The sequence below is a fragment of the Loxodonta africana genome, chromosome 6 (assembly GCF_030014295.1).
Source record: "Loxodonta africana isolate mLoxAfr1 chromosome 6, mLoxAfr1.hap2, whole genome shotgun sequence".
NCBI lineage: Eukaryota > Metazoa > Chordata > Mammalia > Proboscidea > Elephantidae > Loxodonta > Loxodonta africana.
In genome coordinates, this window is record NC_087347.1 from 33,546,990 (window position 1) to 33,574,229 (window position 27,240).

A 27,240-nucleotide genomic window follows, 5' to 3' on the forward strand; every position below is an offset into this window, starting at 1 on the left:
ACCTCTGACTGTCTTCACGTATTATGTCCTTGGTGTCATTCCACAACTCGTCTGGTCTTCGGTCACTAGTGTTCGATGTGTCAAATCTATTCTTCAGATGGTCTCTAAATTCAGGTGAGATATGCTCAAGGTCATATTTTGGTTCTCGTGGACTTGCTCTGCTTTTCTTCAGTTTCAGCTTGAACTTGTATATGAGCAATTGATGGTCTGTTCTACAGTCGGCCCCTGGCCTTGTTCTGACTGATGATGATATTGAGCTTTTCCATCGTCTCTTTCCACAGAGGTAGTCAATTTGATTTGTGTGTGTTCCATCTGGCGAGGTCCATGTGTATAGTCGTCATTTATGTTGTTGAAAGAAGGTATCTGGAATGAAGAATTTGTCGGTCTTGCAAAATTCTATCATGTGATCTATGGCATTATTGCATCATGAGGACATATTTTCTACCTACTGATCCTTTTTTTTTGTTTCCAACTTTCACATTCCCCTGTCTAGGAGTCATCAATGCATTCTGATTGCATGTTCGATCAATTTCAGACTGCAGAAGTTGGTAAAAATCTTCAATTTCTTCATCTCTGGCCTTAGCAGTTGGTGCATAAATTTGAATAATAGTCATATTAACTGGTCTTCCTTGTAGGCTTGTGGATATTATCCTGTCACTGACATTGTTGTACTTCAGGAATGGTTTGAAGTGTTCTTTTTGACTATGAATGCAACAGCATTCCTCTTCAAGTTGTCATTCCCGGAATAGTAGGCCATATAATTGTCTGACTCAAAATGACCAATACCAGTCCATTTCATCTCACTAATACCTCGGATATCGATCTTTTTGCATTCTATTTCATTTTTAGATTTCCAGTTTTCTGAGATTCATACATTCTAGGTTCCGATTATTAATGGATGTTTGCAGCTGTTTCTTCTGATTTTGGGTTTTGCCACGTCTGCAAATGAAGGTCCTGAAAACTTGACTCCATCCACGTCATTAAGGTCTACTCCACTTTGAGGAGGAAGCCCTTCCCCAGTTGTATTTTGAGTGCCTTCCATCTTGAGGGGCTCATCTTCAGGCAATATCAAAAAATGTTCTTCTGCTATTCATAAGGTTTTCACTGGTTAATTTTTTTTAGAGCTAGACCACTATGACCTTCTTCCTAGTCTGCCTTAGTCTGGAAGCTCAGCTCAAACCCGTCCACCATTGGTGGCCCTGCTGGTATCTGAGTATTGGTTACATAACTTACAGCAACAAAACCACGTGCATGTGGGGACTTTTGTGTCCCCCACATGTCTGTCACATCTGTTGAATCTTAATTGTGATGCCGTGTGTCATGGGTTATCAGTGCTATTCCTGAGGCAAGTGGGCGGTTCAACTCCAATATCCTATCATAAAGCCTATGTTCCAGAGCAATTTCTGGTAGTGATTGTTTTAGCCCTTATTTCCTAGCAAAAGAGCCTGAACTAAGGGTTAGTGCTGATGTTGTATTGGGAAAGTAGAATACTAGGGCTCAGATAGTGAAGGAAATGGGAAGTGGGTCAGGGAAGAACAGGAAACAGTTCATGGTGAAATATTATCGTTCTAGCCATGTCTCACAACAAGCCACAGAAAAGCACAGTAGTTTGTAGTGCAGAGCTGCTTACTTGTCCATGGATGATATTTTCAGACTGGCAGTAAAAAGAAAATAGACCCAAAAAAGTCTATCTGAAGGAAAAAGGAAAAGAGGATTTTTTTTTTTTTTCTTTTTTTCCTGCCTGATGCCCTCCTGGCTTCTGTCTCTCATGGGTTAGAATTTGCCCCACAGAGCTTTAACTTCCCTGTAACTGGGTTGTGTTATCTGGGTCCTTTAACAGCTGCATGGGAAACCCGACAGTGTGGTGTTTCATCTATGTCTGAAAGCAGTGAGAGGAACTAGAGACTTCAGACATGTGATTGGTCAGGCCCTGAAGGGTTCTTAGTTGTATCTTGAGGTCTAAAACTTCAGCTCTCATCAGCATTTGCTCTATATTCATGAGGAAGGGGAAGAAGAGGGGCTTTCCTTGCCTTTTCCAATGTAGTTCTATAATTAATTAATATTTTTGTGCTGTGTAGTCTTACTCTTTATATTTATTAGCTCTAAGCATGGGAAATGCCTGAGGATCCCTTGGAATATCAGACCTCTTATGCTTAACTATTTGGGCCTGCAGTTTTCCCGTTGACTATTCTCTGTTGTTTCAATCCTACCTGCTTTTTCTCTTCCAGTATTTTTTCAAAGTGTCTCATCAAATTCTCTTTCTTGTTTGTTTTTCAGTACTGTTCTTTTTCATTCTTGAAAAAAAAAAAAAATTCCCCCTTCTGGTTACATTGTGACCTGGAGCAAGAGGGAAGTAGAAAATTGTGCTTGCTCTGCCATCTTGAACTGAAAGTCATCTATTTTATTTTTTGTTTGTGAAAATAAGTCTATGATCTTATGCAATTGATTTCACCTCTCTAAGACTTTGTTTTTGTAAGACAGTTTTGGTGGCATGAGTTGCAATAAGTGTACAGAATTTTTAAGGTTATTTCTACCTCATTACAATGAATGACCCTATTAATCTGGCGTTCGTTAAATCAACAACAGCAACTTATTAGCAAATTAAAAACTAAAATTGAATCAGTTGCTGGAGAGTCAGTTAAGACTCATAGTGATCCCATGTGCTGCAGGATGGAATTACTGTCCATAGGGTTGTCAAGGCTGTGGCCTTTGGAAACAGATGGCCAGGACTTTCTTCCAAGGCCCCTCTGGGCTCAAACATTAGACAAGCACTTAACCATTTGCGTCACCCAGGGATTATCAGCACATTATGTTAACAGAAAATCATTTCTTCTCCTAGCCTTCTTTTCAACTCTTTGACCCTCCAAATACCTTCCCACACTTCAACTATAGTAAAAGAGTAGCAAAACAAAAACAAATATAAAGGCTACAGGCTATGTTTTTGTCTCATTTTGGTCTACAATCCAATTGTTTTGTCTTGTTGGCTTTAAAGCTTGTGGTATAACACTGTTTTGTTTTGTTTTGTTACCCTCTTTAAAAAAAATAATAAATAAATTTTATTTATTTTTTTTGGTCAAGACTAAATTTAGTTAGATGTTGGCATCAAAGTTTCTTGATTCCTCTTGTCACAAAATAAGACTTTTCAACTAAATATCAAGAATTTGTATTTATTAACTAGATAAAACTTTCTTCTTCAAAGAAATTACAACCTAGATTAGAAAAACAGACTTGATCCCAAATATTACAAAGCAGCAGTTGGTGGGGAAAGAGAAGTATACAGTCTATGAGATGTATGAAGATACCTACACCATGTTCTAAATGAAACTATAAGTGTTAGGCATGCTCTGTTTTGAAATTCTACCGTGATAGTTTCATTACTACTTTCTTCCAGGTCTAGGAGTTAAAGAGTAAACCAGATGAAGGAAGACAATTAACATAAGGAAGACAAATAACAACAGCCTTAAAAAAGGACTAGAATTGAAGATGTAAAGAAGTATAGTTGATACTGGCCAGATAGGTTTATCCTGATCACACTATCCATAGTATTTCCTTCTCGGTCCTCCATCACTCTAGCTCATTCTCTGCTTTTTTTTCTTTACAACATTTGTCACTACTTGATATTTTATTGTAATTATTTGTTTATTGTCTAGCTCTCCCATCAGAATTTAATTTCCACAAGAACATGGGCTTGTTGCTATTTGTTGCTCTATCCCCAGTTCTTAGGAATATGTCAAGCACATGGTTGATTCTCAATAAATACTTATTGAATGAAACAAAGAATGAACCATTGAAGCTCAGTAGTATAAGGAGTATTTAAAATTTACTTTAACCATTCATCTAATGCTTGAATTGCCTAATGACTGCTAAACAGTCATTCATATTAAGTTACTATGTTCATTCATGTTTAGTTATGGGGAACTCTCTGCTTTCCCTGACAGTTCATTTTGTCCTCAGGAAATTGAACTATTAGAATTATCTCTCTCCGATTTCCCACCCTGATGGTTCTGTTTTATTTCTTGAGCTATTAGAGAACAATGCTAATTATTCTTCCACATGGCAGTCTTTAATATATGCAAATACCCATTATCTCTCTTAAGTGGTTTCTTATACAGGCTCCAAATTTCCTCCATTATTATTACTAAGGCATAATTTCTACTCCGTGGTACTGCATGGCTCTATCCTCAGATGGACATAATGTTATAATAAGGAAGATCATTCAAAAGTATGTAACTGTGGTACAGTAAGAATTTCTTTATATAGTACTAAAGTGCATCGCTGTGGGGAAATGACCCCCTTCCCTTCTAAAATGTAGAGGGTTTTGGTTCTAGGGTCCTCTGAACTGGTAGATTCTTCAATTTACAAATTCAAGGGGAGGAATTAGGGAGGCAGGAGTTGCCTTATCCACTCACATATATGTTTGAACTCATGTATGTCCTTTGCTTTTCTTGTTTGCTTATTGAGCAGTAATCTCAACATTATCATGTTTAAGACTTGTCAGTTACATCAGTTATTAAAGCCAGGCCAGCTTTTGTGGTTGGTCCTAGTTCATTCATTAGTCTCTTCTCCAATTCTGGTGTTTCTTCTCAGAATGCATCACAAGTCACACACAACATTCAAAAGTAAACTTAGTTTTCCAGGTGTGGTTTAATCAACACAAGGACAGGTTGGATTATCACCTCCTTTGTTAAATTAATGATGCCTAAATGAGTTGGAATTGATGTCACAACCTTTTTTTTTTTTTTATCCTACTAGGATTCACCATGTTCATGACTCAGATTAACTACTTTCCTGTTATGGATTGAATTGTGTCCCCCCAAAATATATGCTGTAAATCCTAACTTCTATGCCTATGGTACTGGGTTGGGTTATGCCTGTGGTTATAATCCCATTTGGGAATGGGTTGTATTTGTTATGTTGATGAGGCAGATTGGTGTAGGGTGTATCTTGAGTCAATCTCTTTTGAGATACAAAGAGATTAAACAAGCAAGCTAAAAGCAGAGATGGGGGAAAAATGATGTCAAATCACATGGAGATCTCCAAGGAACCTTCCTCCAGAGCTGACAGAGAGAAGAAGCCTTCCCCTAGAGCGGACACTCTGAATTTGTACTTCTAGACTCCTAGACTGTGAGACAATAAATTTCATTTTGTTAAAGCCATCCACTTGTGGTATTTCTGTTATGGCAGCACTAGATAACTAAGGCAGAATTTGTTACCAGAAGAATGGGGTGCGGCTCTAGCAGATACCTAAAATGTGAAGTGGTTTTGGAATTGGGTAATAGGTAGAGGCTGGAAGAATTTTAAGGTGCCTAATAATAAAAGCCTAGATTGCCTTGAAGAGACTGCTGGTAGAATTATGGCCATCAAAGGCAATTCTGGTGAGGGCTCAGAAGGAAGCGAGGAGAGCTATACAGAGCTCTCTATCATCTTAGAGAATACATATGGCACCAGAAAGAGAACATTGCTAGAAATGTGGATTTAAATGTGCTTTTGGTGAGGCTTTAAAAGAAAATGATGATTATGTGATTGGACAATGGAGGAAAGGTGGCACTTTTTATGCAGTGGTAAAGAACTTGAATTATGTTCAAGTGTTTGGTGGAAGGTAGAACTTGTAAGTGATGAACTTGGATATTTGGTTGATGAGATTTCTAAGTAAGATCTTAAAGTCTCCACACGGTTACTCCTTGCTGCTTATAATAAAATGAGAAAGAGATGGATTTAAAAGTGAATTATGCAAAATGAAGGTAGAACTTAAAGATTTGGAAAATTCTGTTGTAAAAACTAAGGACCTGTGTCCTAGAATGTTCACCAGGAATGTGGCTACACAATCTTTTGTTAAAGAGATTAAGTCTGTGACTGATAGATGTAACCAACTACCACAGCTGAAAAACCATCAGCTTAGACTAAAGGGGACACAAAAAGAATGAAAGAAAAGAATGCCGTCTGCCTCTTGGAATTCTACAGGTAAGAAATAGGCCAAAGAGCTACATTAGTTGTCCACCAAGAAAAGAAAAGGACATATCCCTGTAGCAGCTCAGAGATCAGCAGAACTGTTGGAATGAGCACGTGAAACAGGGCCCTCTCGATTTCAAAGGATGGGGCCTAGGTACCCTGGATATCAAAGGGTGGGACCACAGCAACTTAGTTTCAAAGAGTTGAATCTTTGCCAACTCAGTTCTGGAGTGTGGGGCTGCCATTAAGGTGTGCCAGGGGGATGGGACTGCCACCCAAAGCTGAGGAGGTGGGTATTCCATGCCCAAGGGGCAGACAATGGGGCCTGCTGGAGGCTAGGAGGTGAGGTTGCCACTCAGTTTTTTTTTTTTTTTTTTTATCTGATAGACTAGGAAAATGGGGCTGCCCAAAGCTGCTGAAGCAGAGTTGCCATGCCAGTAGGCCTGGAAAGTGGATCTGAAGCCCAGGACCAAGAGGCCTCTAAACAGAATCCAGAGGGCATAGCCAACACCCAGAGTCTGGAGCATTTGGGGCCATTGCTCAAACGGTCTCAGAGAAAAAAGGATTGTTTTCAAGACATGAGAGCTAATGTAACTTTTTCTGTTGGGTTTTGCTTGGTGCCTGTTATCCCTTCTTTCCCTCCAATTTCTCCCATTTGGAATGGAAATATCTACCTTGTACCTGTTCCACCATTGTACTTTAGAAACAGATAATTTATATTCTAGATTTCACAGATTAAAAGGAATTTTGCCCTAGGATGGAATACACCTAACTGAAGTCTTACTTGTATTTGATTTAGATGATTCAGAAGACGAGACTTTGAATTTGGAGTTGGTTTAAGACTTCTGGGATGATGTGATGGGTGAATGTGTTTTACATTTGGCAAAGACATGAATTTTGGCGGGCCAAAGCAAGGAATGTTATGGTTTGAATTGTGTCCTCCGAAATGTGTGTTATAAATCTGAACCTCTATGCCTGTGGTTATAATCCCATTTGGGAATGGGAAGTGTTTGTTTCGTAAATGAGACAGGATTAGTGTAGGGTATATTTTGAGTCCAATCTCTTTTGAGATTTAAAGAGACTAAACAAGGAAGCTAGAAGCAAAGATGGGAGAAGACTGATGCCCAGCCACATGGAGATCTCCAAGGAACCAGGAAATAAGCTGAAGAGACAAAGACATACCTCAGAGCTGACAGAGACAGAAAGTCTTCTTCTAGAGAAGGCACTCTGAATTCGAACTTCTAGCCTCCTAAACTGTGAGAAAATAAATTTCTGTTTGTTAAAACTATTCAGTTGTGGTATTTCTGTTATAGCAGCATTGGATAGCTAAGGCACTGCCTGAGTCATTTTAAAATATGATAAGTATTATTTTCCCTGTCCCAAACCTGTGCCAGTGGCTTTTTGAACTTGAGAGCAAATCCCAAGACTTACTACTGTTAGATTTATTTGATTGCTACAGCCTGTCAAAATCTTTTTATCCTATTATTACAACCTGTCAAGATCTTTTCTTGGATTCTACTTCTTTAATCTTTGTTGGTCACTGTCCCTCTTGGCAATATGTAAACCATACTTTGATAAGCATTCCTTCTACATCTGTGAGTCAATAGTGAAAATGCTGAACTGAATAGAACCGAGCAAAGGACTGATCTGGAGCCCTGGTGGTACAGTGGTTAAGAGCTACAGTGTGCTACTGCTGCTAACCAAAAAGATCAGCAGTTCAAACCTACTAGCTGCTCCTTGGAAACCCTATGACACAGCTCTACTCTGTCCTAGAGGGTCACTATGGGTCAGAATTGACTAGACAGCAATGGGTTTTGTTTTGGTTTTAAAGGACTTATGGTCCACATACAACTCCCTTCACATTTATCTTTATCTAGGTTTCATTAGACTTTGGGTATGGTTGTTTAATCTATTATTGATCTGCATAATTACCTTTGCCTGCAGACTATATTTCTCTATCTTGTCCACAAGGAGCTCCTAGAAAATTGTATCAAACACCTTCCTAAAGTTCTTATACACTAGGTTTATTAGGTTTCACGGATGTACCAGCTTGTTAACTGCAGAAAGAAAATGTGTAGGATAATTTTCCTGCCTTTCCAATTCCCTTTCCACCCTGTTTGTGTCCCTGGAAGCTGTCCTCCATGCACTGCATGACTGGCTTCCTTTGCCCTGTACTGGCAGACCATTGTGGGAGGGCAGGAGGAGAATTAGATTAAGGTATGTATTTCTCCAGATCCCACTTTTCAGGGCCATAGTGGCTTATTTCCTCTACAAAGGCCACAATGCCTCTCCACTCAGCTAAACATGCAGCTACAACTCTCTCCAGGTTCTCCTACATTTTCCCTTTTCTGGCCCTTTCAAACCTAGTGGACAAGACTGAGTGCTTGGTTCAATGCTCTGCTGTTCCTGTCTTGAAATTCTTAGTAATTTGTGACTAAGGTGGCCTTGCATCCTCACTTTGCTCTGGAACACAAATCATGTAGCCAGTCCTACTATGGATAGTACTAGTTCCTCCACAGTTGCTTCATTATCCCTGTGTTTCTTTTGTTGTTAGCTACCTTGGATTGTCCTCTAACTCATAGCAACCCCATGCACAATAGAACAAAATGCTGCCCAGCCCTCTGCCATTCCCTATGAACTGCTGAGGATCAGACAGTTGAGATCCAAAGGGTCTTCATTAGCTGTTTTTTGGAAGCAAATCACGAGGCCTTTCTTTCCAGTCCATCTTCTTCTGGACGTTCCCTTTGAAATCTGTTTGGCATCATAGCAACATGGAGGCCTCCACTGAGGGACAAATGGTGACTGTGCATGAGGTACATTGCCAGAAATCAAACCTGGTTCTCCCACATGGAAGGAAAGAGCTCTATCACGGAATAACCAGTGCCCCCCATGCTTCCTTTAACTTTGCCCATATCCTTATGAAGAATACCTCCATTAAACTGTCCGCAATCACCTTCTTTTGTTGTATGTGCCTCTGTTTTCTGCCAGGACCCTGACTAATACAGAAAGTAATGAAGTGAGTCTGATTTGTTTCTATGAGTCTATATTGGTTCCTAGTGATCATTACTTCTTTAGGTTTGCCAAACCTATTCCTTTATATAAAAAATTCTAAAGTTGCCATGAGTCGGAGCCAACTCAACAACTAAAAACAACAAAATCTGTTCTGAAATCAATGTAACTCTTACTGTCTGTACTTTGCCAAATCTCCCTTCACTCATATTTCAAAACTGACTGATATTTGTTTATCTCCAGTTTTATTTTCCCTTTCTTGTTCCTGACATCCCCTGAAAGGCCACCAGCAATATTTGGTTTAATGGCATTATTTGCAGATTCTTTAGAGATCATTGGAAATAATTCAAGACCAGAGGCTTCCCTATCTTCTCACCAGTTAGAGTGCCAATTCCCCCTTACCAATATGTTTTTTTCTTTTCTGAGTCCAAAGAGTAAAGTTTTGCTTGGTCTTTTGTTTTCAGTCAGTATCATAATATTGTCATATTATTGGCCTCAAATTGAGAACATTTTCTTTCTTACCTTCTACTTGTTCTTATCAAGTCTTTGAAGAATTTTTTTTTTTGTAAACCTCAGTTCATTTGGTGCCATAGAATTCTTGAAACTGTCTTTGCAATTCCATGCCACTTTTTAAATTCTTGGTTATGTTTTCCTCATCCTATCTTTTGAAACTGTGAAGAGGATAAAAGATATTAACATACATATTCAGAGCCATTTATCAGTCCTCATTCCCTTCCCCTCTAAGGAGGAAGGATTCTTTATTGTTATTGTTACTACAACTTTAGGGCCTAGGCTTTTGTAATTCTGATTCAAATTATCAGACAGAACGAAGAAAGATCAGTTTGAATTTCAACAGAAGAGGTGTGGAAAGCAAAGAGATTATAGGTATGAGTTTAGCCTAAGAAACTGAAGGGCTTTAAGGGGAGTTTTAGGGAAGAGTTCAGAAAGATTTTAGATGTAAGGTTAGCAGTTGCCATATAATGGACCTGAAATAAAGAGAAGATATTGGTGGTGCTGCTATATAGCATCTCTTCAAGAGACTTTTATAAAGGTTTCAATTTATTTTCTAGGAGATTTGTATGTTGAAGACCCTCAGTGAGATTAACACAGTGGCTGCAACAATGGGCTCAAACACAGCAATGATTGTGAGAATGGCACAGGACTGGGCAGTGTTTTGTTCTGTTATACATAAGACTGCTATGAGTTGGAGCTGACTCAAGGGTACCTAACAACAACAACAATAGTGTGTTGAATACACCACCATGATCAGACCAGCTATGAGAAGGGCCAGTTATGTTTAGGTTTTATATATATGTCCCTTCGAAATCTTAGCTTAGCAACTGCACTGGTTTCTTTAGAATATCTGGTCCTTTTCATCCCCTGTGGCCTCATTTGCAATTACATAGTTAGAATTACATTTATGTGAACTACTGCAATCATCTTCCAACCCACTATTTCCTGGCATAAAAATCAAGTCTTTTTTTTTTTTTTTTTAAGGAACATCCTAAAATATTGACCACTATTTCTGAAACTATATTCCATAGGCTACTAGTCCTAGCAGATTTGTTTTCAGAGAAATAAAATTTTTTCTGTGGTAAATGCCTAGAAAATGCCATTTATTATATACTCCTTACTTGAAGATTATATGAACATTCATTTATTAAAGACTGAAAAGTCCCACTATAAAAACATTTGCTTAACTTTGCTTAATCTGGGAATTCCCAAATTTATTTTGAGAACCAAAACCATCTACACCTATAACTTTATTGTCTATATTCTACATTAAGACATCTCTGCTATCTGACTGTCTTCATATACATAATATTACTCTTCAGGAAACTCTTGACCAAGAAATTAAAGTTGTAAATTATTTTATTTCATTTCAAGAGATCCATTCATTTAGACATTCAGTTTGCCCTCATCAGGATAAATACCCCTTCTCAGGACAATCAAAGGAGGGTTTACTCTATGATACTTTGAAACCCTTTCCACATTGTGTTCCTTAATCCCAAACTATATCATGGATGTTGTGCAATACTGATCATGCCCCAACTTTCAAAGATCCACTTTAGACCAGTAAAATCTTGTAAACATTCCCCCTTTGTCCTCCCGACTTTAAGATGCTATCAATAGTCTGTCAAGATAATGATCTTCCTTAACTTGGTAAGCAATAAACTCTGCCTTGCTTTACCAACAGATTATTTTAATGGAGCCATTATGTGACAGTCTGTTCACAGAACATTGTTTTCATATGAACCTATTTTCAATCCAAGGAACTAATATTTCAAGGAATACATTTGTGGAGATGTAGGATCCCAGGAATGTGCAAAAGAATTCAGTGCCCAGGAAGTTCTGGATCCAAGCTATCAAAAACCATCCTTTCTTCAAATTACATGATATTTCTTAGGAAAATGTTCCCTGTAAACCTATTTATATGCATAAGCTAAGAGAGGCTAGTATTTTTTTCATGGATTTCCTGTGTAGATAGTTTAATACCAGGCTAAAATTTTCTTTTCAGTCTTCACTGAGATGAAACTCAGTTTTTCTTCCCTTCGTATGTTCTCATACGTAGGGTGGTGTCAGTCTTATAGTGCTGCTATAACAGAAATACCACAAGTTGATGGCTTTAACAAAGAGAAATTTATTCTGTCACAGTCTAGGAGGCTAGAAGTCCAAATTCAGAGTAGCAGCTCTAGGGGAAGGCTTTCACTCTGTGTCAGTTCTGAGGAAGGTCTTTGTCATGAATCTCCCCTTGGTCTAGAAATTTCTCCACACAAGAACCTCAGGTCCAAGGGACACACTGCTCCTGGCACTGCTTTCTTGGTGGTATGATGTCCTTCTGTTTCTCTGCTCGCTGCTCACTTTTATATCTGTAAAGAGATCAATTTAAGACAATCTAATCCTGTAGATTGAGCCCTGCCTCATCAACACAACTGCCAGTAATCCCATCTCATTAACATCATAGAGATAGGATTTACAATACACAGGAAATTCACATCAGATGACAAAATGGTGGACAATCACACAACACTGGGATTCATGGCCTAGCCAAATTGATTTACGTATTTTGTGGAGACATGATTCAATCCACAGCAGGTGGGTCTCAAGAGTTTATCTCCAGAACTTATTTAGAAAAGAGTGGAGTAAGATAAAGATCTTCAAAAATGTCCTCCAGTTGGCACATGACAATATCCCTTGAACAAATGTGATATCATAAACTTCACATTATTGATGGCAATTCTGGATCCGATGAGAGTCTGGGACATCCAGGAAAATTATAGTAACTCTGAGAATCTCCCATTAACCTATTTCTCAGGCTTTGTACAGGGAAATTGACCTGGGAGAATACAGGAGCCTTGGGACCTTCCCTCCATCTCATATCCCCATTTTTCCAGACAGAGTTACCTGTCATCTGCTGTTTTCTCACCTTCCCATGTCCTCTCCTCTCAGCCATATCCTACTCCATCACCCTTCCCCAAGACAGAATGAGGAGAAGACAGAGCTTGATTCACATTCTTGGAGGAGTTTATTGTATTTCATGATTAAAAACTTAGACATGAAAACAAACAAAAATTGAAATATCTGCAACTATCTGAACCTCAGTTGTTTTGTTTTAAAAACAGAGATTTTAATAACTGCTCTCAGTACCTCCAAGGTTGATGTAGTGATCAGGATATAAAAGCACTTAAGTAAATATAAAGTTATAAATCAATGTAAGCCATTATGGATATTTAAAGATGGTGATGCGTGTAGGTGCTACTTCACTTTAAGATAGAAGTGATTAAAAAATACTTTTTTATATATAATTCAAAATTTCTCCAAGGAGGGAGAGTGTTCAGACCACTCTAAGTATTTTCACTGTATTAATATGGCTGTATTAATATGTATTGTTTCACTGTATTAATATGTATTGTTCAGACCACTCTAAGTATTTTCACTGTATTAATATGGCTTTCAGCAAAATCTTAGGTTAGGATAACTACTGTCATTTTTGTCTAGCAGATCAGCTAGAAAACTACAGCAGTGATCAAAGGCGTAATTATAACATATTTATAGCCTATTATTATTGTAACATCTGAAGTAAAGGGCAAAAATTCCACCCAGTGAACTTGTTCTTCCCGTTACTGACACAAGATCGAGACATTTAAATGCTAAGACATGGATCCCTGAGGCAGAGCATAAAATATTTATAATGAAGGGAGTATGGACCAATAAATTTCAGTTATGAATGTTTTTAGCTAGAAGAAATAATAAATAACCTTCCACAGGCAATATTTCAGTTGGCATTTGTTGTACCTCGTCACACCAGATTTTCAGGAAACAATAATAATTGCATAGTAGGACACTAAATTACTCTTATGTTTAATGACCGATTAAACTGTTAAGCTTTGACTAAGATATAAGAGCCTCCCTAACTTGACTGTGAGATGTGGTTTGCTTGGAAATGTCTAGTTTGTGATAGTCTCAATAAAGAGATTATAATTTATATAATTTCTATCAAAAAGAGTGAATAATTTCAGATATAGATAAGCTTTGAAAAAATAATATAAAACTCTTGTTTGGGGAAGGAGGAAAGGGACAGCATTTAAATAATAGTGAGATGAATTATGTACTTGAGATATTTTCTCTTTAGTCCATTTAAGCAGTTTTAAAAATCAGTAGGAAAAATAGACTAAATTTGTTTGGATTATGCATAGAGATAGCTAGGAGATAAAAAAAAAAAAAAAAAAAAAAACTATACTGTGATATCCAGGACATAGTACAGGACTCTCAGACAAAAGACCTAAATCAGGCTTCGGACTTTGTAGCTTACCAGATATGCGACCCTGGACAAGCCATGTAGCTTCTCTGATGTTCCTGTTTATTTGTGAAGTCAGAATAATTAGTCTTATCTTGATTCAGAATTACAGCCGCTAAACAAAAGGGTGGCAGTTTGAATCCACCAGCAGCTTCTTGGAAACCCCATGGGTCAGTTCTACTCTCTCCTGTACTGCTGCTATGAGTCAGAATTGACTGAATGGCAATGGGTTTTTTCCTTAAAATGAGATAGCTTACGTATCTTAGGAGTCCTGGTGCTGCGATGGTTAAAGTGGTTGGCTGCTAACTGAAAGGTAGGTGCCTCAAACCGACACCAGCCACTCGGGCAGGAGAAATATCTGGCAGTCTGCTTCCATAAAGATTTCAGCCTTGGAAACCCTATTGAGAAAAAAAAAAATCCTTTGCCATGAAGTTGATTCCGACTCATAGAGACCCTAGGCAGAGTAGAACTGCCCCATGGGGTTTCCAAGGAGTGCCTGGCGGATTCAAACTGCCAATCTTTTGGCCAGTTATTAACCACTATGCCACCAGGGCTCCAGCTCCATTCTGTCCTGTGAGTCAAAATCGTTGGCAGTAGGTTATGTGTCCTACCCTGGGCTCTCCCAGAAGCAGAGCCTGACTGCAAGTTCCTGGGAACAGCAAGGAGCAAGGATACCAGGCAAGGAAAGATGGAGAGCTAACGCCAAGATGGGTTGGTGGTGGGTGCTCATGGCTAGTGCCTATTTGTTTGACCATTAGGTACTCTCTGAGAGCCTTCACATAAAAGGTGAATCAGGACCATCTGTCTGGGGGAATAGTGGGAGAAGTATTTATCCTTCAGTTCCCTTCCCCCACTGGTCGCTCATGGAGTGTAACATTCTGGGTTGTGCATATGTGAATGGGAGTAGGTATCCTCCCCATTCCCCAGTTGCAGTATCAAGAGAAGAGCCCCGGAGTGGGGAAAGAAAGATGAGATCCTGGGGCAAGGTGATGCCAGGCTGTACCCACCGTATGCTGACTACAGTCCTCACAGATACAGTGGTCACAGTGGTGTCTAGAACAGGGCAGATGAGACCAAGAGTACCTGCGGAGACAGCCAACAGGTATCACTACAATAAGCAAAGCACTTTAAAACTGAAAAGTTGTTATTAACAATAATCAAGGATAAAACAACTTATTGCTACTTTATAGATTTACATAGGATTTATTAGGACTATATATGGTTCATGAATTCAGAATTACATTACTAAATTTTGTTTTAAATCATGTTCATGCAGAACTCAACTGAAACCAAAGAGAAATAGCCATATATTTTCTCCAGAGAGCAAGCACAATTTAAAGTCTTTTAAAAAAAAGTAAACTAACTATTTACTTGAAAAGATGAAGCATTAAATAAAATCTGGCATTGCTTTCGTTGTTTTTGTCAGTGAGTCTGCTTTTCCCTGAAATCCATAGCACCAGGAATTGGCCTTCAAATTCCATGTACCATGGTGTATTGTGGAGAATCCTGAATTGGACACACTAGAGAGGTGAGTGATTTTCTTGGTCATGCGAGGCGTTCATATGGTTATAAGTTTGGTTACACGAGACCACGAAAGCTTTCTGTTATATTTGCGGCGATGTCGGGAAATATCTCCATATTTCAGGGTAGTTAGAGGCTTTGTGGATCGGTAAAGTGAGAGGACTGAGAGGAAATGTGGTTTTTGTGGGTACAGAAATGGAGTCAGGAGTCCTGAGTGTTCTAACATACACATATATGGAGAGACCTAGGACATGTTTGTGCAGAAACCAGCAGTTGAGAACTTATCAGTTTTGAATTTTCCATTTCAACAAATGGGACATCTGACATGCTTCATTTATACCTTCTGATCTAAGAAGAAAACAGGCTAAAATCTATCCTCAAAGATGGCATTGAGTAGGAAGTCAAGTTGGTTTTCATAACAAATGTTATCAAAATGTGGCTCGCTCGCTAAGGAGCCTGATAATCGTTGGTAAGATGAAATGTGAACACTAAAATTGTGGGCTTTGTATAAGTCATCATTTAATAACTACCTTATTTACCTAATAACTACCTTATTTACCTAATAGCTCAGAAGAGGAAAACAAGAGGAGACAGATGTACTTGCTCACCCACTGTTTAGCTTTGTGCTTCTCTCTGGCTGAATGCCATCTCCAGGTGTTTGGTGTTGAGCCAAATACTAAAATTAAACATTTGGTACAGCCCTGGTTGAGACACAGGGGTGATGTAAGGAAGCTTGTTCAATCCTTGGCCCCTGACACTGCTATTAGTGCCTCTCTTTCTAGGAATGTCAAATTTACCCACCAATTTAAAGCAAAATGAAATAAATAAGGTAGAAATGTGATCAGAAAAAGCTATGAGACTCCAGATTTTAAAGCAAGGTTTCGTTCAAACTCCACTTTTTTATTTTAAAAATTTGAAGTTTATTTTTATTTCTTTGGAAAAACATGGAATAAGAGTGATGCATTTATCCTTTTCAGGGTTTGGTTCAAATCATATTCTCAAAGTGCTCATAGATGTTTAACATTGTAAAAATAAAATCTGGAAAAGCAGAACCAGAACTGCAGACATCAAAAGAAAAAAAAAAAAAAGGAATATTCCCATATGTTAATTCATCAGATTCTAGGATCAGCTCCTCAGTTTTGCAGATCTGGAAGCCCTATCTTATTAGTACCCACAGAAGGACTGAAGAGTGACACTGCTAACCAAATAAAAGCACAATGATGTCTGATATAAGTTAGGGGTCCTCCTGATTAATTTATTTCTTATATTTACTAGACTGCTTGGTTTGCTATGCACATAGTATAGGATAAAATGACCTTAGCAAGTGCTTTTTGTTTGGATAGGTGTAGCTCATTGCTTTGAATATTTGTGCCATGCATTGGGCAAAAATAAAGATCAAATGATTTGTTGGATAAACATGAAGAAGTGTAACAACAGTTCAAAAGAGCCAGTGAAAGCCTTATGGATAGCAAGGGAACATTGTATGATTAGTGTCAGAGGACGCATCCCTTAGGGTGGAAGGTACTCAAAATACAACTGGGAAAGAGCTGCCTCCTCAAAGTAGAGGCAACCTTAGTGACATGGATAGAGTCAAGCTTTCGGGACCATCATCTGCTGATACGGCAAGACTCAAAATGAGAAGAAACAGCTGAAAACATCCATTAATAATCAGAGCTTGGAAAGTATGAAGTATGAATCTAGGAAAATCGGAAGTCGTCAAAAATGAAATGGAACACTTCAAGACAGATATGCTGGGCATTAGTGAATTAAATGGACTGGTATTGGCCATTTTGAATTGGGCAATCATGTGGTCTACTATGCAGAGAATGATAAATTGAAGGGAAATGGCATCACATTCATTGTCAAAAAGAATATCTCAAGACCTATCTTGAAGTACAATGCTGTCAGTGACAGGATGATATACTACGCTTACAAGGAAGACCAGATGATAGGACTATTACTCAAATTTACATCAAATTTACATAACAACCATTAATGACAAAGATGAGAAAACTAAAGATTTTTACCAACTTCAGCAGTCTGAAATTGATCAAACATGCAATCAAGATGCATTGATAATTACTGGTGATTGGAATGTGAAAATGGGAAACAAAGAAGAAAGATCTGTAGTTGGAAAATAAGGCCTTGGTGGTGGAAACGATGCTGGAGATCGCATGACAGAATTTTGCAAGACCAATGACTTACTCATTGCAAATACCTTTTTTCAACAGCATAAACTATACACGTTGTCTTAGAAATCTAGTGCAGGATACGCTCTGCTCCTGGTGCTGTTTTCTTGGCGGTATGAGGTCTCTCGTTATCTGCTGGTTGCTTCCCTTTCCTTTTATCTCTTGTAAGGTAAAAGGTGATACAGACCATACCCCAGGGAAACTTCCTTTACATTGGATCAGGGATGTGACCTGACTAAGGGTGTTACATTCCACCCTAATCATCTTTAACATTATCTAATCTTGCCTCATTAACCACAGGCAGAGATTAGGATTTACAACACATAGGAAGATTACATCAATCACAAAATGGAGGACAACAACACAATACTGGGAATCATGAACTAACCAAGTTGACACATATTTTGGGAGGACACAATTCAATCCATGACACACGTGAACCTTGCCAGATGGAATACACAGGAATCAAATTGACTATATCTGTGGAAAGAGACAATGGAAAAACTCAATATCATCTGTCAGAACAAGGCCAGGGGCCAACAGAGGAACAGACCATCAATTGCTCCTGTGCAAGTTCAAGTTGAAACTGGAGAAAATTAAAACAATCCAGAGAGCCAAAATATGACCTTGAGTATATTCCAACTGAATTTTGAGACAATCTCAAGAACAGATCTGATACACTGAGTGATAATGACTGAAGACCAAATGAGTTGTGGGGTGACATCAAGGACATCATACATGAAGAAAGTAAAGGCCATTAAAAAAACAAGAAAGGACCAAAATGGATGACAGAAAAGACTCTGAAACTTGCTCTTGAATGTAGTGTAGCTAAAGCAAATGGAAGAAATGATGAAGTAAAATAGCTGACTAGGTTTCAAAGCGTGGCCCTTGAAGACAGACTAAAGTATTATAATGAAGTGTACAAAGACCCGGAGTTAGAAAAACAAAAGGGAAGAGCACACTCAGTACTTCTCAAGCTGAAAGAACCGAAGGAAAAATTCAAGCTTCGAGTTACAATTCTGAGGGATTCTATGGGCAAAATGGAGCCTTGGTGGTAATGTGGTTAAGAGCTTGGCTGCTAACCAAAAGGTTGGCAGTTTGAATGTAACAACTGCTCCTCAAAAACCCTATGGGGCAGTTCTACTCTGTCCTATAGGGCCTCTGTGAGTCAGAAGTCCCCAACAGCAACGGGTTGGTTTATGGGCAAAATGTTGAAAGACGAAGAAAGCATCAAAACAAGATGGAAGGAATTCACAGAGTCACTGTACCAAAAAGAATTGGTCAACATTCAACCATTTCAGGAGGCAGCACACGATCAAGAACCGATGGAATCAGAGGAAGACATTTAAGCTGCATTGAAGGCATATGCAAAAAACAAGGCTCCAGGAATTGACAGAATACCAACTGAGATGTTTCTACAAACAGATGCACAGCTGTAGGTGCCCACAGGTCTATGCAAAAAAATTTGGAAGACAGCTACCTGGCCAACCAACTGGAAGAGATCCATATTTGTGCCTATTCCAAAGAAAGGTGGAAATTTTCAAACAGAAGGTAGAAATTATCAAACAGTATCATTAATATCACCCATAAAAAAACCCAAATCCATTGTCGTCAAGTTGATTCTGACTCATAGTGATCCTATAGGAGAGAGTAGAACTGCTTGGTGGATTCAAACTGCTGACCTTTTGGTTAGCAGCTGTAGTTCTTAACCACTATGCCACCAGGGTTTCCATTAATATCACAGGCAAGTATATTTTGCTGAAGATAATTAAAAACGGTTGCAGCAGTACAGCAACAGGGAACTGCCAGATGTTTGAGCCAGATGCAGAAGAAGGTGTGGAACAAGGGATATCATTTTTGATGTCAGATGGATCCTGGCTGAAAGCAGAGAATACCAGAAAGATGTTCACCTGTGTTTTATTGACTATGCAGAGGCATTCGACTGCGTGGATCACAACAAATCATGGGTAACATTACAAAGAATGGGAATTCCAAAAACTTAATTGTGCTCATGTGGATCCTGTACATAGATCAAGAGGCAGTCGTTTGAACATAACAAGGGGATACTGTGGGGTTTAATATTAGGAAAGGTGTGTGTCAGAGTTGTATCCTTTCACCATACTTATTTATTCTGTATGCTGAGTTAATAACCTGAGAAGCTGGACAGTACGACGAAGAACATGGCATCAGGATTGGAGGATGACTCATTAACAATCTGTGATATGCAGATGACACAACCTTGCTTGCTGAAAGAGGACTTGAAGCACTTACTGATGAAGATCAAAGACTACAAACTTCAGTATGAATTATACCTCAACACAAAGAATGCAAAAATCCTCACTACTGAACCAAGAAGCAACATCATGATAAATGGAGAAAACCTTGAAGTTGTCAAGGACTTCATTTTACTTGGATTCATAATTAGTGCCCATGGAAGCAGCAGTCAGGAAATAAAATGACACATTGCATTGGGCAAATATGCTGCAAAAGGCCTCTCTAAAGAGTTGAAAAGCAAAGATGTCACTTTGACGACTAAGGTGGGCCTGACCCAAGCTTTGATATTTTCAATCACCTCATATGGATGCAAAAGCTGGACAAGTAGACCTGAGAAGAGTTAATGCCTTTGAAGTATGATGTTGGTAAAAATATGTTGAAAATACCATGGACTGCCAGAAGAACGAGCAAGTCTGCCTTGGAAGAAGTACAGCCAGTGTGCTCCTTGGAAGTGAAGATGGCGAAACTTCGTCTCATGTATTTTGGACATATTATCAGGAGGGGCCATTTCCTGGAGAAGGACATCATGCTTGGTAAGGTAGAGGGTCAGCAGAAATGGGGAAGACCCTTGATGAGAGGGACTGACACAATGGCTGCAATAATGGACTGAAACATAGCAAGAATTGTGAAGAAGACGTTGGACCAGGTAGTGTTTTGTTCTGTTGTGCATAGGGTCACTATGAGTCGGACCTGACTAGATGGCACCTAACAACTAATAACAAAGAGTCAGTGGATTTCTAATAAGGGCTGACCAGTCCTCCATCTGTGCCGTGAAGAAGCCGAGAGAAGAGTGAGGCCTTACTGGTTGGCATCTCTCTACTCTATTTCACAGAACTCAAGGTCAGACTGACAAGATTTTCTATGCTAACTCTTTATCATAAAGCTATAAGGACACACGAATAGCCATCAAGTGGCTAGGAATGGTCAGAAGAGCCTTTGAGCTAGTGCAGCTAACTTTTCTTGTATCAGAGATTAAATTTGGATATTGCCCTCTCCCTCACTCCTCTCCCCAAAGCTTAAGAAATGCCTTAATGGAGCTCTGGTGGCACAGTGATTAAGAGTTCTGCTGCTAACCAAAAATCCACCAGCTTCTTCTTGACCCTCTGGTGTAGTTCTACTCTGTCCTGTAGGGTTGCTAGGAGTCAGAGTCAATTCAATGGTAACAGGTGTTATTTTTTATTTTTTTGATTTAATGCCCAGGGCTGAGATCGAGGAGAAGGGAATAGCAAGATTTACACCTTTAATGTTGTTGTTTCTGCCCCACCGTTACTAGAGCTCTGCTTTAAGACCCCACATATCAACTGTGCTTACTTTAGTTTCACACATATTAGGAAGGAAAGTTGAAACCTGAACAAGGGCTGAGAGATACAAATTCTTTTTTTGCCTTAGGCCCAAACTGGAACCAAAGTACCTCTTCTCCCAAGTTTAAAACGAAACCAAGCCCATTGCCGTCGAGTTGATTTTGACTCATAATTGCCCCATAGGTTTTCCAAGGAGCAGCTGGTGGATTCTAACTGCTGACTTTTTCGTTAGTAGCTGAGCTTTTAATCACTTCGCCACCAGGGCTTGTCCAAGTTTAAGATACCTGGAAAATAGGAATTAGCAAACATTAAGGCTTTTCCCAAGAACAAGCATTTATTTAAAGGAAAGGGAGGTGGTTAGTCTGAAGGGATGTTTCATTTCAGCCAGGAGGAGACCTGATGAAATGCCTCTGACCCAATATACCAACAGAATAAGCAGAATTTCTGTGTTCCTCAAATTTATCTCAGATAGTGCTAGACAAACTGTAACTTTTTGCTGTCTAGATTACCATCTTACTTTCCTACAGTCATACCTTCCTTTCTCTCCACACAGATAACCGTCTTCCCCAGCTCTGGTAAAATAATTGATTAACTTTAGATAAGCTTTTCTTTTGGTTTTGGGGGCAGGAGCAGCATTGGCTCTTTTACCATTATACGAGGTATTCCAAAATGAAGAAATAGTGTTTAATATAATATGTTTGATGTGTATATATGTATATGTGTATATATATATATATATATATGTATTTTTTTTCAACTTCCAGAGACATTTTCAGGTGAAGTACCTTGAAACTTAAAGTACCAAGTGTTAATCTGGAAAAAAAAGAGTGCAGTAAGTATGTTACTTTCCCTGTGTTTCCAGACCTTTTGGACACTCATTGTATATTCATTGTATGTGTTCAGAATAAAAGTTAAACCCATTGCTTGGAAATCAGGGGTACTAGATCCAGAAATGGGGCCCTGGTGGCACAGTGGTTAAGAGCTTGGCTGCTAACCAAGAGGTTGGCAGTTTGAGTACACGAGGCACTCCTTGGAAACCCTATGGGGCAGTTCTAGTCTGTCCTATAGGGTCCCTATGAGTCAGAATCTACTCGATGGCAACGGGTTTGGTTTTGGGTTTAGATCCAAAAATGTTTTGAGCATATTATTTGAAAATATAACCAGCATACAATTTAAAATAAGTTTAGCTGTGTTTTCCAATTTTTTCAGATTGCTTTATGATACTTTTAGACAAACACCTAAGGTCATTTTAGGATTACCTGTTGCCATCATCACATACTACTTGAAGCTTCAATCAGAACGGGGCCTAATGGTATTTACTGTCTTTTAATACTGGTTACTGACTGATTTATTACTAGGGCTTTATCCCCCTCCCCCTTTTTTTTTAGTGCCACTTAATCTGATTTTTTAAAAATAAATTTTGGAGTGCTATTCTCTGATTCTCTGCATAAATAATGAGTGCTTACAAAGAATCTCAAGTGTTCTGCCCTTGACTTTTGTATAATTTCTGCCAGAACAATTATTGCAATACCTAAAGCAGCAGGAACTGTTCACTAGAGGTTTGAACTCTAGAAAACAAATCCTCCATGCCTCACTTGGCAAAGCTGTTGCCAATCTCTGTGCAGCTCGTATTTATAATAAAGACGTAATAATAATGCCATGAATTAAATTCATGCTTCACAAAGTAGGGATATGCCTAGTGTTACTAAAAATATCTTCTGGGCACAGAGAAAGCCTCATTATGACAGGAGAAAGAACAAGAGCGGGAAACGAGTGTGTGAGGCTAAGAGCCTCTCCATGAGTATTTTAACAGCTCAGCTGAATTCACAATGTAGCTGCTCTCAGGTGTGATATTAACTCTTAGACAGAGTCTGGGTGGGCCTGCGGGCCCCTAGGGCAAGCCCTGGAGCTCCCATGACTTGTGCATGGCCAACATGTAGTTGAAAGAAATGACAGTCCTGGTCTGGGAATCATGGCGGTACATTCTACCAGCAGCTGGTTCTGGTTGAAATCCCCTTTGTAAATCTTCTTGGACCAGGGATGCTTACCTCCTGAAACCTGAATCCAGGGTCTGACAAGTCTCAACATACCATAGCTTCTGATAGCTACAAAGTCTGTACTCAGTGTAACCTATTGATTCCCTGAACTTGTTGCCTGAGGCAGTGAAGGAACTAATTAAAAGAAAATGGAGCTTTCAAAATCTCTGAGAATCTCTCTGAGATGCTGCCACAAACCTCGGGAATTTGAATCCCTGCCCAGCACGGGAGCTAACAAATCTTTCTCCATGCTGCTGAACTGGGAGTGAGAAGTCTTTGAAATGGGAAAAGACACAAACCTTCCTGCCCCCATCTTAACTTTTTCCTAAGATTTAGAATCAGTAAAAGAAATTTGAAAGTCAAAATTTTAAAACTGGGCGGGCGGGGGGGGGGATATTTACAGAATGCATTACCTGGGTGTTTACAAATATTATTTTTTAATCTCCCTATGTGACAAGAGCAATTTCTTCTATTTTATAGGTAAGAAAAATGAGACAGAGACAGGTTAGGTCATTTTTCTTAATCTGAGTCAGCCAGAAAGACAGTTGGATGAGATTACAACTCAGAATTGCTGACACTCAGGTGCATGTGGAAACCACTGTTTTGCTATAGTCGACTCGACTATAGCAAAATAGCACTTATATGTTTATAAAATAATTGCCTGTTTTGTTCTGAAGTAGTTTCCAGGTAGATAGAACAAACAAATCACAAAATTGTCACTTAATCCTCACCATAATGGCTCACCCCTTCCTTTCAGAACACACCAGAGCCACTGGAGGGTGGGGAAAACATTTAAGGAGGCATAAGACCCTAATATTTCATTGGAGGAGCTGAAAGCACTTAGGGCCGTGTTCAAGGTTGTATCACTTCCAAAAAACTGTGAAGGCATTTTGCCAGGATGGCTCCTTCTTCCCAGGCAAGGGGCAAAAAGATAAGAATAGACCACAAGGCTATCATTAGATGAAAATAATAGACTGGGACTCTGGATTCACCATCCAAAAATCCTGAATCTGCTTCCTACATCAGATAGTTTGAGAGTTATCCATCCTTCCACATTCTGAATAAAATGACAGGTAAACAATTTAGAAGATGGGTGTCTATTCCTGAATAATCAAGTTAGGCCTTTTCTATTGACTGTGAATGATTCATATTCAAGATTTAAAAGTCTAAACCTGGAGTACACATATCTTAGTAGCATAGGGTAAACCAGTAAAATTTGAAAAGCATGAATCAATCTATATTCAGACCCTTGCATTCTTAAATGTCCCAGAGCTGGAGAAATGCGTAGCATAAGTTACTATTCTAGATAAACTAAAAACCAAAAATAACTGGAGGAAATGGGACTTTCAGATAACAGGTATCAGTTATCTGTTGCTGCCTAACAAACCACTACAAACTTAGTTAGAACAAAAACAATGTATCATTTCTCACCATTCTGTGGATTGGAAGGGTGGCTCCTCTACTACTTTGCTTTGGCTAATTCACATGGCTGCATTCCACTAGAGAGTCAGCTGGAATGTCCAAGATGGCCTCATTACCATGTCTGGCAGTTGCTACTGTCTGTCCTGTATGTGGCTTCTCTTTCTGCCCTAGTAGGCTACACTGGATTTCTTACCTGGTTGTCTCAGGTCAGCATTCCAAGAGGCTAAAGGCAGAAGCTGCAAGCCCTCTTGAATTCTAGACACCTGAGGTAAGCACAACATCACTTTCCTCACATTCTATTGGTCAATGTGAGTCACAAGGCCAAATGAAGGGATGAAAAAATAAACTCCACTTCTGGATGGGAAAAGCAGCAAAGTCATATTGCAAAGAGGTGTGCTTACTGGGATGGGGGGAATGTGAGGCCAGTAACCATCTACCACATAAGGTGTACAAGGGAAATGAGATGAAAGAGAGAGTTCTGGATCTCATGTTTAAAATTCTGGGAAAACAGGGATTGTGGAGAAAGGAATCACAATTTAGCACAGTATAATAGACACTTCAGGTATTCATAAATAGGGTAAATTTTTGGCCCTTGATGTTTTGCTAGGAGATAGAACAACTAGGGTTATTTTTTCTTCAAATGGTGTAAATACTGCCTCCATCCTCCTGGGATTCTTGGAATATTTACTCAGGCATCAAATTTTCTAGCAGTTTGTTGAGATACCACATTCTCTGTTAAGAAAAAAACAAACAAGCAAAAAACTACTGTCTTCTAAGGCAGACCAATCCTACTACACTTTCGATACCTGTTTCTCTGGAATGTTTAATGGAGCACAAGATGGTAGCAGTCAATTAAGACAATGAGTTGGCCAGAATAGCTGACATACATGCCTGGGGATGGTGTAGTTCACCAGGGCAAATATTCTTTGTGCAAATACTGCAGTTTGACAACCTGAACGTGAGTGGCTTTAATTTGGCCTTCTCAAGGCAGTCTGTGAGCTAAGACCCAGGCCCACACTGCCCTTTTGCTTTTATGGCGTAGGGAATGAAGGATTTGAGAAAAGGTTGAGGCTAAGAGATTTACTCAAGATGATAAATAAACAGAGCTAGGAAAAAGACACTCGAAGGCCTCACTAAAAAAATATTCAGGAAAAGATTTTGTTTTATAGAATATTTAATAAGTTAACTGGGGGGGGGTGGGGTGGAAGGGGCTATCTAGGGACATTTCTGTAAACCATAATTATGCTGTTCTTTGTTTACTTTGCTCCTAAGAGGTTTTTTTTTTTTTTCTTTCATAGAAAAGAAAAAGAGGAAAAAAAAAAAATTGAAAATTCCACCTGGCAAAGAGAGTTTTCATGTGTAATTGCTCTAAGAAGTTAAACCAGTTGGTTTGCTTTTAAAATAGGCAAGTCCCTCATGTGCACAACCTTTAATCCACACACAAATGACAAGAATGCTACATTAGAGAGTGTAAAACCAGAAATAGGCTAGGATATGGCTTTGTTATAGGGTAAAGGCACCTTATAAACAATACTGCCTAAAGGTTCCATGGGTTTGGTTTTTTTGGTTAGACGTTCCAAAAGGAAACTTCAAATAGTGTTCTCTAAGGAGTAAATTTTAATTAGTACATAACAGAAGAGAGGAGAATATGGTGACAAATTTTTTTTTTTTAACTATGTGAATTAATTAATAAAATCATCCTTCTAGGGCTACAACTTGTCTCAGTGTTTTGGGAGAGACCAATTCAGTGGAAATCGAGATTTTACTTTTCTATATAGTTTGCACTAAAAAATGGCTGAAAAAAATGCGACATGGACTTTTTTTTTTAAGAAACTTCATTATTGAATTCTAGTCTTGCACTAATGCCATTAGGCAACTTTCAAAGTAACCCTTCCACTTGAGGGATCGAATTCATTTCTCTATCAATTTCCTTTTCTATATCTTGGATTTATACAACCAAAAACACTGCTGGAAATAATAAAAATGGTGGTGAAATAAGACATACAGTCTAATATAATGGCTTTGTCCGGAAAATTAGAGGTTGTTTCTGCAGAGATTTTCATGGGTCCATGGTTAGATGTATCATATGGAGAATGGAATGGTGGTGACGGTGGTGGTGGTGGTGGTGTTGCTAGATAGCATGAAAAAAAGCATGAAGGACTGGGAAAAACAGTGCTTGTTGCTAGACCAAACCTCAGAGGTGGACCTTAGTGAATTGTTTAGCCTTTCTTTGTGGGGCATGCAAACTCTTGTAAGGTAAGTGAGAATTTAGAAATTCCTTATGTTTGTTCATGGTTTTCAAACTTCTCTTTCTCCAGCATTTCCCCACCTACATGTATGACGGTCAAATAGCAATATTATGACCTTCCAGTATGTGTGTCTAGACCACGTAACCCAGAAGAGTCTCAGCTAAGGAATTTTATTGGCAGAGAGAAAGTTAGTGCCTAGTACCTAACTGTTACGATTCTAGCCAGCCTTAGTTGTGTTCTCCTCAGCTGACTAGTTGTGATTTTGAACTAGTTGGAATAGACACTAAAGAAAGAGTTAAAGATAAATATCCTTTTTCTATTACTTCGATCAATGTTTAGTTTCCTACCTCTGAGAGGGAGATAGAAGTTTAAAAACTTAAGTAAACGATTTGAGATTCCTAAATAAAGATACTATGTACAAATTGTCATGAGCTATGACACCGTGGAGCAGGGAAATCATGAAATTAGACTCTTCGAATTAAAAAAAAAGAT